The sequence below is a fragment of the Rousettus aegyptiacus genome, unplaced genomic scaffold (assembly GCF_014176215.1).
Source record: "Rousettus aegyptiacus isolate mRouAeg1 unplaced genomic scaffold, mRouAeg1.p scaffold_m13_p_6, whole genome shotgun sequence".
NCBI classification, from domain to species: domain Eukaryota; kingdom Metazoa; phylum Chordata; class Mammalia; order Chiroptera; family Pteropodidae; genus Rousettus; species Rousettus aegyptiacus.
The window spans coordinates 10349722-10365453 of record NW_023416309.1 but is presented as its reverse complement, the minus strand read 5'-3'; the positions used below and the strand labels follow the sequence as shown (position 1 = coordinate 10365453).

The following is a 15732-nucleotide window of genomic DNA, read 5'->3' as shown; positions in this document are numbered from 1 at the left end:
GCTGGGCGGGTCCCTAGGTACCTCACCATCCCAGGCCTGCTTGCTTCCCAACAGCTTCAAGATCTGCCGCCTCCAGAAACTCCTTGGGGGCAGCCCCCAGCTGCATCCTCCCTGACTTCCTTCCTCCCAGCCCCAGTGTCCTCAGCTGCCCTCTCTTTCCTCCTGTGATCCAGGCCACCAGGCCCTTTTCTTTCATCCTGGCTAGCTGCCAATAAGTATACCCCAAAGTTAGCACAACCAACAGACAGCAGGAGATGACAGTCTCTGGGCTTTGCATAGAGGTTCCTCCTGCTAGGCACTGAAGCCAGCCCCAAGCCCCTTTGATGGCCCAGGTAATCTCAGCACTGTTCTGTGACATTTATCTCTGCACCCTTTTCCCACCCCCACCCCAGTGGGGCCCCTTCCCTCAACAAAAAGTCAATGAAGGCCATTTGTTACCAGCTCAGGAGTCCCTGAAATCAAATTCCTGTCCTTCTAGCTGGCTCTCGGCACACAGAAGCCTTGCCTAGCCACCTCCTGGGGTTGTCAGGCTGTGAGTACCTGGGAATTTTCCAAATCTGTGTGATAACATTTGTGAACTGGATGAAAACTGGTCTTTACAAACTCAGAGGGGAAAACTAACCACATAGAATGGTCTGAACATAAAAATTCCTAACTAAAAGCAAGTCATGGTGGGTAGTTACTTCCTAGGCCTGCACCTTTCTTGACAATGGTCAATCTTTACCTTAAGTGAGCCTGTCGACTGTCTTTTTACATCTAAGATAACATACCTTTAAAATGTCAAAGTAATCTTTTCCAGACCCTTCAGAGCAGAACCACAGCATCAGAACACAAGACCACAAAACCCCTCATTGTTATCTTGTCTTCCCAAAGGTACCACCTGTATGTGTTGTAAATGTTAACTATCCTGTACCCATCAATGGAAAAAAAGGTATATGTCTCCCTGTTTTACTTTTTAAACATTCCCAGAGATTTCTCTGTTTTGCTTTCTCCTGCCCCCTCAATCTACCAGCAATGAATTTTAAGTAACCCTCCTCATGTCTCCTCCTTTGATTCTAATGTATAAAATAAGCTGCAAAACAACCATTCTCTGGAGCACTTTCTCAGTCCACTGAGATTTTGATTCCTGGAAATTGTCATCAGTTCGGTTCAAATAAACTCCTAAATATTCTATATGGGTTTGGACATTTCTTATGTCAACATATCCCTGCAAAGCATTGAATTTGGTTTATCTTTCTTGAGCCTTTTTCAACTGACCTGAAGCAATAAGGTAAAATGTGGCTCCCTACCCCTTACCCAGAACTCTTAGTCAAAAGTAACTTATGGCCCCCACTCTCCAGCTCAAACTTGATTCTACTGTCCTGTAATCCCCACTGCAGAGTCAGGGCCACCAGTAACCAGCCAGACCATGTGGTATGGTCTGAATCAAAATCCTCCAGGCCAACCTCCTCTCTGGCAGTCCTTAAAAGGCGACAGCATCTGTTCTCCTTGCCCACTGTCCCACCCACCTGCAGTCCTGCAAACAGTGGCAGAAAGCCACATTGGGAATGCCAATCAGACACTCCTAGAAAAGATTACAGTGGGAAATATGTCTAGCCCAGGCTCAAGTGGTCAAATCTAAACAAAAGCAGGCAAAATGGAGGAGGCTCCCTGAAGACGGCTGTTTTTACATTCTCAAAGATTGGTTCTGCTTTGCATTTGCTTGTAGGATGTAGAAGCCAGTGATGTGAAGAGGTCAGAAGATGAAAATCATTAGTCTCTAGACTCTCATTCTCCTGAGAGGAGTGAAAATTGGTGCAAGCTTCCAAGGAGCTTTGGTAAAGCCAAGTAGAGTCTTTCATAAACAGGCAAGAGTAATTTATGATTTAAAAAATGATCAAAACAGCAGGTGCCTCTGAGGTTGGAGGCAGAGATTGACTGGGATAGAACATGAGAGAAATTTCTAGAGTGATAGTAAGATTCATCATATGCAAGTTTTACCTTAAAAGAGAAAAAAAAACTAAATAAATATAGAACTGTTGAGCAGCTCTATCCAATAGAATGTTCTGTGGGAGTGGAAATGTTCTGTATCTCTGTTGTCCAACATGGTCCCCACCAGTCACTGTGATTATGGAGTGCTTGAAATCTCGCAGCTGAATTAGGTGCTGTGGCACGCAGGCTCTCACAGATCCACCAGAGCTGGGCAACCTTCTCATTAGAGACAAAGGCAGACTTGTGGACATGGAGTGATTAAGGGACTTGCCCAATGTCACACATAGCAATGAGATGGGCAAGGGCAAAAACCTTTAAATATCCCAGTTCTGAGGTTTTCCCTAGTTTCTCTCACATCCCAGAGAGATGAGCCTCAGGGCTGGGGGTAAGGAGAGCACTGAAGAATGGAAGAGCTCAGGAGTCTCCACCAGATGCCAGAGGTGCTGAAGTCCCAGCTTAGGAGACAAACTTCTTTCTAAAACAACTTTGGTCTAATAGTGACAATATTAGTCCATTTTTTACACTTTAAATTTTATAAAGCACAATTATACACACGGTATCTTATTTAATTCTCGCAACTTGGAAAACTAACTTCCTTCCTTCCTTCTCTCCTTCCTTCTTTCCTTCCTTCCTTCCTTCCTTTCTTCCTTCCTTCCTTCCTTCCTTCCTTCCTTCCTTCCTTCCTTCCTTCCTTCTTTCCTTCTTTCCATCCATTTCTTTCATCCAAGTTGTGGGCAGCAAGTAAGGTATAGGGGTAAAAATGTAGACTCTGTAGTCCAACTGCCTGGGTTTGAATTCTCATTCACCAGGCATATGACTTAGTAACATGGTCCATTTTAACCTTTCTATATCTCAGTTTCCCAATATGAAAAATAGGAATAATAATCATACTTGCTTTGCTGGGATGTCTTGAGAATTAAATGAAACAATCCATTCAAAGTTTATTATTATTATTATTTATTGAGCATTGTAAATGACAATGGGAGAGCTGGAGTTGAGGTCAGGGCCCACGTTAGAAGCCCAGAGGAATGCAGAGTCCTGACAAATTAAAGCTGAGTTGGAACTGCCCAGACTCTACAAAAGGCAAAAGTCTGAGCTTCATTCTGCACTCAGCTCTGAGGTGTTTGCCTTTAAAGAGGGATTACTATTTGTTCATGAATCTCCCATCTGAAAAATACTTCTTCCCTGAGCCTATTAGGCTACGATCACTAGGGTCACCACTACCATATTTAGTGATCCATCTCCCACTGCCCAGCAAGCAGCACGCCCACCCCTTTTTCTACGGGCTGCAGCCAGAAGGGGAGCTTTAAAGGACTGAATTAATGTGAAGAAAAGGGACTTTGGGTCCTCCTATCTTCCCACCAGCCTGTGGGGATGAGAAGATAGAAAAACCAATCACTAGTAAACACTGCGTGCGTGTGTGTGTGTGTGTGTGTGTGTGTGTGCGCGCGCGCGATAGAGAGAGAGAGAGAGAGAGAGAGAGAGAGAGAGAAAGAGAGAGAGAGAGAGAGCGCACTTACATTTACAATCATACTTATGAGCTAATTTGTTCCTTATAAAACCCTGGAAGGGCAGGTATTATTTATTCCTATTTTTTAAGATGAGGATTGAGTTAGAGAGCAGCAAAATGACCTACCCAGGATTAGCTGTGCTAAATCTTGTTGTGTGTTGTCAATGTCCCATCAGTTATTACTTATCTGTAATATGTAATTAGCTCCTGGTGCCTGGATTAGCACCTGGACTCACTGGAAAGTTCCCTGAAAGCACCTTTAATCAGAAAAAGCTTCGCTGAAGTCACAGCTGGGTGTCTGCCTGAAAGGGTCCTCCTGGCTTCATTTCCATGGCATTGCGATTGTGCTATCTTTCTGGAACAACTTCCTCCAGTTGATGGATGGCACTTTTAGTTCTAGTGGGCAGACCATTATGGAGAGCCTGACTGTGCCAAGCACAGTGCCTGGGGCATGATGGGGGATGGGGTATATAGTGATACATGAGATGCCAGAGATTGCCTACACAAAAGTAATAGGTACCTAGGAACTTAGACACTAGAACTCTAGACTGAGCTATCATTCAAGTCCACAACTGGGAGAACAATTTGTTGATATTTTGGTTGCAAAAGTAGTGCTTTTTAAGTATAAATGAGATTCTGCATCTTAATTATGGTAGTACCTCCTGTTCGCCAGGCCTTGTGTTAAGTGTCTTATATAACACAGCCTCCATTAAGTCTCTTCTTAATTGATATAGATACCTTGTGAAATAGACACTGCTATCATCACCGTCTTACACCTGAAGAAGCTGATGCTTGCCAGAAGGTCATCTGGCTCAGCTCATAAGTGGTGGAGCTGGGATTTGAACCCAGGCAATTCCAGAGCTTCATGCTGAACTGTCAGTGTAGGTCACACACTATAAAAGACCTTTTTCCCGAGCTTGTGTTGTATCACTATACACCAATGTATTAAATATTAACCAGAGACTGTCTGCCTGAAGCACAGTCTTCTCCTTGTTAAAATAAAAATGAACAACAGTTAAAGAAGTTCTGAAACCTACAAACACCAAACAAGACTTTCTTTTTAATGTAGTCAGAACTATTGAGGATAATTAAAGGAGAATAACTGCCCTGCCTTTTGATATACTGTTGTTATTGCCTTTCCTGCATCTCATCTACAATCATCTTTCATACTATCTGTGTCACTCAGTAATTTCCTGGGTGGAGAAGGGAGGAGAAGGTATACCTCTCTAGTGGACAAGTATGTCCCCTTCCCTGTCCCACCCTCGTTCTCTGTGTCTGTCTTTCCCAGGTAAGAATTACTGTTTAATGAGCACTGTTACTTATGGGAGAGTGTTGCTCACACGAACAGTCTAAAGGCAGGAAAGAACCTTAGCTGACTGGGATTGAGATGGAGCCTTAGGAGGTCCTTGCACACGCTGCAGAATTTCAGAGAGAGTTCACATTCACTTTCTCATTGAGTTCTTGACCAAACCAGTGAAAGGTTCAGGAAGATGATAATAAAACCAAGGCAAACAATACTTAGCTTAAATCGGACAAGGTAGTGGATGACATCAAGGGTTAGTATTACTATTGTAGAGTATAACGATTTTGCGGTAATGCTTTTTTTAAGTCCATTTCTGTTAGAGAAATATACTGTTTTGAATTTGCTTTAAATTACCCCAGTGAAGAAGGAGGAGGAGGAGGAAGAAGGCAGCAGCAAGGAAAAAGAATGTGCTTTTATAAAATAATGAAAGAATATTGATATTTATTGAAGCAGAGCAATGAATTTATACATTTATTATAGAATTTTTCCATTTCGTATGTTTAATATATAGATCCATATACACACAAATGTTCATAATAAAAGTTTTCTTAAGAATCTATGCTTACTATGTTCAAGGAGATAAAAGAAAACAATAATAATGTTGGCAAAGAGCTAGAAACTCTACAATAAAACATATCATATTTGAAAAGGAAACAAATAGGAATTATAGAACTGAAAAGTACAAGATTCAAAAGTAATAACTAGCTGGATGGATCAATATATCTACACAGAGAATTAGTGAATTTAAAAATTAGAAAAGAGTTATCCAGAATGAAACACAGAGAAAAAATATATAGAAAAATATAAAAAAGGGTTAGAGACAGATTAAACACTGAGAGAAGTTTCAACATATTCATAATTAGTCTCAGAAAGAATGGAGAAAGAAGAAATGGAACAAAACAAGTATTTAAACTAATAATGGCTGAGAATGCTGCCATCCTGATGAAAGACAACAAGTTACAGATTTAAGAATCCCTACAACTCCCAAGTATGCTATTATTAAGGGGTAGGGGAAGAAAACATCTGGGTACACCATATAAAACTGTAGAGAATAAAGGACAAAGAAAACATCTTAAAAGCAAGTAAGTGAAAAAAAAAAGATTACCTTTGAAGAAACAGAGATTGGACAAACAACTGTCTTCTTAAATGAAACAAGAAAAACTGGGAGTAAATGAGATATCTGTAAAGAACTGAAGGAAAGTAACTGCCACCTAGACTTCTACACCCAGCAAAACATATCTATCAAAATGAAGACAAAATAAGAACATTTTCAAGTAATCTGAAAAAAAATTTTCACCAGCAAACCAGCAAAAAGGGCTACTAAAGGATATTCCCCTAACCGTAAAACAGTGATTTCAGATTGAAGGTTGGAGATGCAAGGTAAATGTAAATAACCATGGAGTGTTTCAACAAGAATAATAATATTATAAAGTTTAATTTATGTGAACAATATAAGCCAAGAAGGGGATAAATGGAATAAAATGTTCTAACAACCTTCCATTATCCAGAAAGATAGTAATGTTCTAATCAACATTATACTTCTTGTAAATCAAGGATAAAGATTGTAATTTCTAGGTAAATGCCAAAAGAATATTATGACATGTATAATGTCCAATCTAATGTAGAGTATACAAGGAGTGATAACATACTCAAGAAAACCAAAAGTGCAGGAAAGGAGGAAAGAGGGAACTGAATGGACAGGAAAAATAGAAAGAAGCTAGTAAAAATAATAAAACTCAAGTATATGAGCAACTACCTTAAATAATTAACATATTACTAACTTATTATTAATATAATATTTATAAACTACAAGAGAATAGCAAAGAGACAATATTTTAATAAATAAAGCTGGCATATTAGTATCTATACAGTATGGGGGGAAATAAAACAATACCTACTTCACGCTTCACACAAAAATCAACTCCAGCTGTATGGTAAACCTAAATTAAAAGAAGACAATAAGCTTCTAGAAGATGATATGGGGAACTATCTTCATTGCCCCAGTATAGGAAAAACTTCCTAATCAGAAAAGAAAAGGCACTAACTAATAAGGAAAAGATTGTTACTTGGATTGTTACTTATAAACTAAGGACTTCTTGTTAATCAAAAACAACCCATTAAAAGTCTACGACCATGCCACCCTGAACAAGCCCGATCCTGTCTGATTACAGAAGCTAAGCAGGGTCAGGCCTGGCTAGTACTTGGATGGGAGACCACCTAGGAAGACTAGGTGCTGTAGGCGTTAAAAAAAAAAAAATTAAGGTTGGAAAGAGAAACCACAGAGTAGGACAAGATCTTTGCAACACATATAACTGATGATAGGATCACATCCAAATAAAAACTCCTACGAAACAGCAAGAAATAAACATTCCAATAGAAAAAAGCAAGAGTCTTGAACAAGCAATTTGCAGGAGGAACTAGGTTTCATTCATTATCAGAGAAATGCAAATTAAAATCGCAGCGAGATGTCATATATACAGAATGTACAAGAAGTACAAAAAGAACAAGGACTGACAAATATACGGTAGTTACAAAAATGTACAAATGTGTATTGTTTGAACTGATGAATGCAAGTGTGGTTGTGCATGAAAAGCAACGAGAACTCTAGTATTCAGAGTATGAGTGTAACTTCGGAAACCAAGTTGGCACTATGTATTATAATTAAAGGTAGGCATACCACAGAATCCAGCAATCCTACTGTGTGGAACAAGATGCGTATTCATAGCAACATGATTCTTGTAGTTCTAAACTGGAAATTACTCAAAAGCCCATTTCATTAATAATAGAGCAGATAAATATACTGTGATAATGTCATACAATGGACAGCTGTATCGAAATGAAAACGTAGCACATTACTGCTATTTGTAAGTATACACGTGAATGTCTCAAACATAATGTTCAGACACACATTTCAAAATGACACACATAGTAAGACTCCATAAAAATTCAAAATTAAGCAAAACTATATAGTTTAGGGATAAGTATGTACATGGTAAAATTATAAAGGAGAAAAGTATGATTACCTTAAAAGTCAGGACAGTAATATCCTCAAGGTGAAAGGGAGGGTGGTGTGAGGCAGAAGGGGCATGAGGTGGAGCTTCTAGGATGCTGGCAAAGAGCGACAATTACATGTATGTTAACTTTTTAATTATTTATTGACCCGTAAAGTTTTGCTCAGTAAACTTTTCTGAATGTATGTCATTTTTCAAAATAAGTGAACTTGACTTGGCTAATTGATTTGACAATGAGAACTAGCTTTGCCATCTAGGATATTTGGTGGACATTTTCCGACATTTGGATGACAATATGTTTAAAGCGTCCACTGAGGCAAGAGTATTTCATCAAAAGTATGTTGGGAAGGGTAAGTTGAAATTATGTTTGAATTTTTCCCAGTTAATTTTTGTGAATATCAGTTCAAACAAATGTCCCTCTGCAAAGAAATAAGAGGGTAATTAATAGTCATTTGATAAATCTTGGTACATAGCCTTTTTTATGTACTTCCCAGAAATTGAGAATGTGAATTACTCTAATGACTGGGTTGTAAATCAGTGGTTTCTAATTCTTTGCTTTCAACAAAACTGAAAGACGACTTAGTCAAATTATCAGCTGATAGAATGTTAAAAATGGCTTTTGGAGAGACAGGAGAAATGGCGTAGATGATGGAGGCTTTGTTCATCCCTCTTGCGACCAAATCAAAGTTGTGACAGAAACACGGAGCAAACAGCAAAGAAAGTCACCCGGAATCTAGATGAACATACAACTAGGGAGAGAAATAATTAATCAACTTGCAAAGGTAGAAGGTAGGAGGGATTGAAGATACAAGGCTGCTCAGTCCCCATCGGCTGAGTGAGACAACAGCGGCAGCTACAGATGCCTCTTAAAGAGGCCCTGTCCAAAACCATTTTTGTGTTGATGGACCTGCTCACTCTGAGCACCTGTGCTGGGTTGTCTGCTTAGGAGGCACCAGGGACTTATAGGGGTTGTCAGAGTGAGGGCCAGAGGCAAGGCTCTCTCCCGGGCAAAAGTGCTGATAGTAGCAATTGCTCCTCTGTTTAGTCCTCTCCACTCCCAGTGTACGGATTGAGCGCTGCATAGCTGAGACATCATCATACTGGATAAAAGAGGTCACTCCACCAAGAAGATTCCCTAAAACTCCACCTCCCCCAACTCGTCGCCCTATCCAAGTTACATCTAATTGTGTCTTCGGCAAGTCCTGTGACACTTGTTGAGCAGAGCCAAGACTCACACTCGTGGTAGCTGGCTTCAGTTTCTGGTGTGGCAACTATAAGCATAGCATCTGTGGACTGCTTGTTAACAGGTGGCCCTGGAGTGGCACAGGCTGGGACTAAACTTGGCCTACAGCTGAACTCCTCTCAGGACTGTGCCACTGAACACCTACTACACAAAGCCACACTAATAAGACCAGGAGACTTAGAAGCTTAGTACATAGAAACAGACACAGAAAAACAGACAAAATGAGAAGAAAAAGAAGCAGAAACCATATGTGAGAACAGAACAGAGATCCAGGAATAATGGAGTCAAGCAATCTAACAAATGTAGAGTTCAAAAAACACTGGTTATACATGGATTGGCCTTGAGATAATCATGCTAAATAAAAGAAGCCAGAGAAAGTTGAAAACCACATGATATCATTCATATGTGGGATATAACCCTAAAAGCAACAAGCAAACAGGACAAACAAACAGAGACTCATGTATATGAACAATAGCCTAGTGATTACCAGAAGGTGGGGGGAGGAGGGAGGGAGAACATAGATAGAGTGAAAGGGGTCAAATATGTGGTGACAGAAAGAAATATAACTATAGGTGGTGAGCACACAATGTGATTTATACATGCCTTACCGTTGAATTGTATACATGAAACTTACTGGATTTCGTTAACCAATGTCACTGTAATAATTAATTAATTAATTTTAAAAATACATTGGTTATAAAGATGCTCAATGAACTTCTGGGAAATGTAGATGAATTCCGTGAGAACTTTAACAAAGAGATTTAAAAAAAAACACATAAAAATGGAAATGGAAATTACAAAAGAGAACCAGTCAGAAATGAATACATTATCTGAGATGAAGAGTATATTAGAGGGAATCAACAAAGTGGAGAAAGAAGAGGATCGAACCACAGATATAGAGGATGGAGAAGCCAAGGACACTCAATCAGAATGGCAAGAATAAAGAAGGCAAGACTACAATAATAATTTAAGCAGCCTATGGGACACAATTAAGTGTAAAAATATCCTTGTCATAGGGGTAACCCGAAGGAAAACAAGAAGTTGAAGAGCTATTTGAAGAAATAATGATGGAAAACATCCCTAACCTGGTGAAGAAAATGGACATAAAACCCCAGGAAGCTCTGAGAATCCTAAAAACCAGGAATCCAAAGAGGTCCACACCAAGACGCATCATAATTAAAATGCCAAAGGTTAAATAAAAAGAATATTAAAAGCAGCAAGAAAAAAACAGATAGCTACCTATAAGGGAATACCCATAAGACTGGCAGCTGATTTCTCAAAAGAAACTATGCAGGACAGAAGGGCTTGGCACAAAATATTCAACATGATGAAGACTCAAGATGTACAACCAAGAATAATTTATTCAGCAAAGCTATCATTTAGAGTCAAAAGACAGATAAAGAGCTTCCCAGACAAAAATAAGCTAAAGGAATTTATCAACACCAAGCCAGTATGACAGAAATGTTGGAGGGACTTCTTTAAGAAGAAAAAACATGTATCAAAAACAGGAATAAAGAACGGTAATAACTACATTTCTATCAATAAGTACCTCAAGTGGAAAAGGATTAAGTGATCCAACCAAAAGATAGAGTGGCTGAATGGGTAAGAAAACAAGACCCCTATGTGCTGCCTACAAGAGACTCACTTCAGATTAAAGGAAAATACTAAAAGGAAAGCGATGGAAAAAGATATTGCCTTGATGGCCCTATGGTCCTTGATGGTCCACGCACTGGATGAGTAAGTCAGATAAAGACAAATATCACATGATTTCATGTACGTGTGGAATCTAAAGAACAAAATAAACAATAACAAAAATGGAAATAAAATCAAATACAGAGAATATTATTTTGAGGGCTTCTAGATGGGAGGAGGTTTGGAGGGATGGTGAAAAAGGGCAAAGAGATTAAGAAGTACAAATGGATAGTTACAAAATAGACATGGAGATATAAGGAAAATAGTTAACGATGTTGTAATAAATACTAAGAGGTAAGAGGAGTACTAGATTTAGTGCGGTGATCAGTTTGTAAGTTATATAGATCTCTAATCACTATGCTGTACAACTGAAACTAAGATATTATTCTATGCCAACTATAATTTTAAAAACTCATTGAATCATACAATGTAAATATGAGGAACTAATTCTCTATTATATTTCAATAAAGCCAGAAAAAAATAGAAAATAAATTTTTAAAATTTTTTAATTAAAAAAAAAGTGGACAAGAGGAACAAAGGAAAAACAGGCCAAAGTGGTTAACCGAAAATTAAAAGTTTACCTGCAAGAAATGCAGAAACTAAAAATGAGGAGAGTCCAGCCTCTGATGAAGCAGGAGAGAAAGAAGCTAAGTCTGATTAATATCATTTACCATGTCTTATCAGTGGTTCCTATCTTCCTTCTCATACAATCCAGAGGAATATTTTTATCGACTATTTTGTAAACGAAAATTTTTAGTAGCCTTAGAAACATTTTTAAGAAGAAGGGAATTCCACCTCATCACATTTTTTAAGTGTAAATGGTTTTTTAAAAAAGGTGAAATCATTTGCTGGTTGTTTGTTTGTTTGTTTGTTTGTTTTTGGTACAACCAGAAAATAATAGGATATTGAATATGGGAAGCTTTGATTGTCTTGGGTGTCAGCTCAACATTCCATAGATGGAGGTAGTTTTTATATCCTATTGCACAAAGCAATTTGGAGTCAGTCGTGCATTTAATATGTCTCAAACATTTTAAATTACTTCTATTATTATGTTTTTGGTAGAATTGTTTCCTAAAGAAAACCACTCCATGATCTTAGCTCTCCCTGTCAGAATTTTGTGTAACATTTTTGTAGTGGTAGTAAAGTTTGCCTACTGACTTTGTTAACATGCTGTGAAAGATCAAAAATTTGATTATGTAATGCATATGATATTAAATTGTGAATTAGTGGGAATTTGTTGTAACAGTGTATCAACATTTGAATATTGATACTTGATATTCTATTGAGAAAAAAATTATATGGCAATGCTATAATAAAACATGTTCCATTCCTATTTACTTGTTTATGTGAACTGGTTTCTTAGTGCTTACCTCTATAAAAACAATCAATATAAAGAAAAATTAGCTGAAACCTGTCCTATGCTAGCAATATATAATATTCAACCATGGGTAAATAAATCAATTATTTAAATATGTCCAATTCATGTTATTAAAAAATGAATTCCAATTATTTTTTACTTTTGTGTTCATTATTTATAAAAATATAATTTATTTACATTGTTTTGCTCACTTGTATATTCATTAAGATTGTAATATAGCTCAATTCTGGTAAATTTTCAATCAATCTTTAGAGACATATGGTCAAAAGAAACTTTTAAAAATGTTTTAATGTATGTATATGTACTGTGTGTATTGGTGTGTAATTTTATTTATTTTTTTATAATTTTATTGGGGTACATTGGTTAGTACAATTATATCATTTTCAGGTGTACATTATAATTTGACATCTTTATATTCTATTGTGTGTTCACCACCCAAAGTCCAGTTTCTTTCAGCTATCATATATTTGATCCCATTTACCCATTTCACCTTCTTCCTATCCCCCTGTATTTGATCCCATTTATCTTATCTACTTCGCCCCTCCTCCTCCACCCTACTAGTAACCACTAGTCTATAGTCCGAGTCCTTGAGTCTCTGTTTGTTTTTCCTACCCATTTGTAGCTGTTAGGTTTATATCCCACATATAAGTGATATCAAGTGCTTTTCAGTGTTTGCTGTCTGGCTTATGTTGCTTAGCATGATTACCTCGTAGTCCATCCAGGTTGTCGCAAATGGCAGTATTTCATGACTTCTTATGGCTGAGTAACATTCCATTGTATGTATGTACCACAGCGTCTTTATCCAATCATCTATCCTAGGATACTTCGGTTGTTTCCACATCCTGGCCTCTGTGAATAGTGCTGCTATGAACATTGATGTGCAAATATCTTTTCGGATATGCGTTTTCAAGTCTTTGGGGTAAATACCCACTAGAGGGATTGCTGGATCATCTGGTGGATGAATTCTTAGTTTTTTGAGAAATCTCCATTCTGTTTTCCATAGTGGCTATACCAATGTGCAGGTCTCACAAGCAGTGTATTGAGTGTTCCTTTTTCTCTTCATCCTCTCCAACACTTGTTATTACTTGTCCTATTGATTATAGCCATTCTAACAGTTGTGAGATGGTATCTCGGTGTGGTTTTGATTTGTATTTCTCTAAGAGTTAGCGATGTTGAGCATCTTTACATATATTTATTGGCCATTCATATATCCTCTAAGGAGAAGTGTTTGTGCAGGTCCTCTGCCCATTTTTTGATTGAATCATTTGGTTTTTTATTGTCATTGAGTTGTATGAGATTTTTTGTATATTTTGGTTATTAGGCTCTTTTCAGAGGTGTTGCTTGCAAATATAATTTCCCATTTGGGTGGTTCTCTCTTTACCGTGTTGACGTTTTTTTTGTTTTTGTTTTTGTTTTTGTTTTTGTTTTTGCTGAGCGGAAGCTTTTTAGTTTGATGTAGTCCCATTCATTTATTTTAGCTTTTAATTCCCTTGCTTTTCAGGTCAAAGTCATAAAATCCTCTTTAAGTCCAAGGTCCCTGAGTTTAGTTCCTATGTTTTCTTCTATGCATTTTACTGTTTCACGTCTTATATTCAAGTCCTTAATCCATTTTGAGTTCATTTTGGTGTGTGGTGATAGACAATATTCTAGTTTCATTCTTTTGCAGGTGGCCTTCCAGTTTTCCCACCACCATTTATTGAAGAGGCTTTCCTTTCTGCACTGCATGTTTCTGGCTTTTTCGTCAAAAATTATTTGCCCATATACATATGGGTTTACTTCTGGACTCTCGATTCCGTTCCACTGGTCCGTGTGTCTGTTCTGCTGCCAATACCATGACGTTTTGATTACTGTCACTTTGAAGTGTAATTTGAAGTCGGACAGAGTGATGCCTCCAGGCTCGATCTTTTTTCTCAGGATGGCTTTGGCAATTTGGGGTCTTTTGTGCTTCCGTACAAATCTGATGATTTTTTGTTCTATTTCTTTAAAAAATGTCGATGGGATTTTGACGGGGATTGCATTAAATCTGTATAATGCTTTAGGTAATATGGTGATTTTAACTCTGTTGATTCTTCTAATCCAAGAACATGGAATATCTTTCCATTTCTTTATATCTTCCTCAATTTCTTTTAATAGGGTCTTGTAGTTTTCCTTACGTAGGTCCTTCACTTGTTTCATTAAATTTATTCCTAGGTTTTTTATTCTTTTTGCTGCATTTGCAAAAGGAACTATTTTTTCCACTTCTTTTTCTGACACTTCATTCTAATTAATATAGGAAAGCTATGGATTTTTGAACATTGATTTTGTATCCAGAGACTTCCCTGTATTCGCTTATTGTTTTTAGTAGTGTTCTTGTGGAGTCTTTAGTGTTTTCTCTAAAGAGAATCACATCATCCGCAAATAGTGACATTCTGACTTCTTCCTATTCGAATGCCTTTTATATCTTTCTCTTGTCTGATTACACTCACTAGGACCTCCAATGTTATAGTGAATAACAGTGGTGATAGTGGACTGCCTTGCCTTGCTCTTGATCTTAGAGGCAAGGTTTTTAGTTTTCTGCCACTAAGTATAATATTGGGTGAGGGTTTGTCATAGATGGTCTTTATTATGTTAAGGTACTTTCATTCTACACCATTTTTTTTAGTGTTTTGATCATAAATATGTGCTGTATCTTGTCAAAGGCTTTTTCTACATCTATTGGTATGATCACATGATTCTTACTTTGTAATTTGTTTATGTGGTGTATCACATTAATCGATTGTGTATGTCGAACCATCTCTGTGCCCCTAGGATGAAGCCCACTTGATCATGGTGTATAATCTTTTTAACACGTTGCTGTATTCGTTTTGCTAATATCTTATTTAGGATTTTTTCGTCTGTTTTCATGAGAGATGTTGGTCTGTAGTTTTCTTTTTTTGTGTTATCCTTACCAGGTTTTGGTATCAGAGTGATATTGGCCTCATAAAATGAGTTGGGAAGTATTGCTTTCCCTTTGATTTTTTAGAAGAGTTTGAGGAGAATAGGCCTTAAATAACCTTAGAATGTTTGGTAGAGGTCACTGGTGAAGCCATCTAGTCCTGGACTTTGACTTTTTGGTAGGTTTTTGATGATTGTTTCAATTTCCATACCGCTGTTCAGTCTATTTAGATTTACCAGTTCTTCTTGATTCAGTCTAGGAAGATCGTTTTTTCTAAGTACTGGTCCATTTCTTCTAGGTTACTAATTTTGGCATTATCTACTTTTTTAAAATATTCTTGTATGAAATCCTTTGTATTTCTGCAACATGTCATAATTTCCTCTCTTTCATTCCTTATTTTATTTTTGTCCTTTCCTTTTTTCTTAAGTGGGTCTAACCAGGGGTTTGTCAATTTTATTAACCTTCTCAAGGAACCCGCTCTTTGTTCCATTTTTGTTTGTTTGTTTGTTTGTTTGTTTTGTTTTCAATTGCATTTATTTCTGCTCTCATTTTGATGATTTCTTTCCTTCTGTTGACTTTAGGTTTCATTTGTTGTCCTTTTCTAGTTTTTTAAGATGAAGTCTTAGCTGTTGATTTGGGCTCTTTCTAGTTTCGGAGATAGGCTGGTAATGATATGAACTTTCCTCTTATGACCGCTTTTGCCATGTCCC

At 37.5% G+C, this 15732-nt stretch overlaps 1 pseudogene; it reads left to right on the top strand.

The window, feature by feature from the left end:
* The first annotated feature begins 6907 nt into the window (after positions 1–6907).
* LOC118604139 lies at positions 6908–7026 on the top strand (annotated as a pseudogene).
* The last annotated feature ends 8706 nt before the right edge of the window (positions 7027–15732 follow it).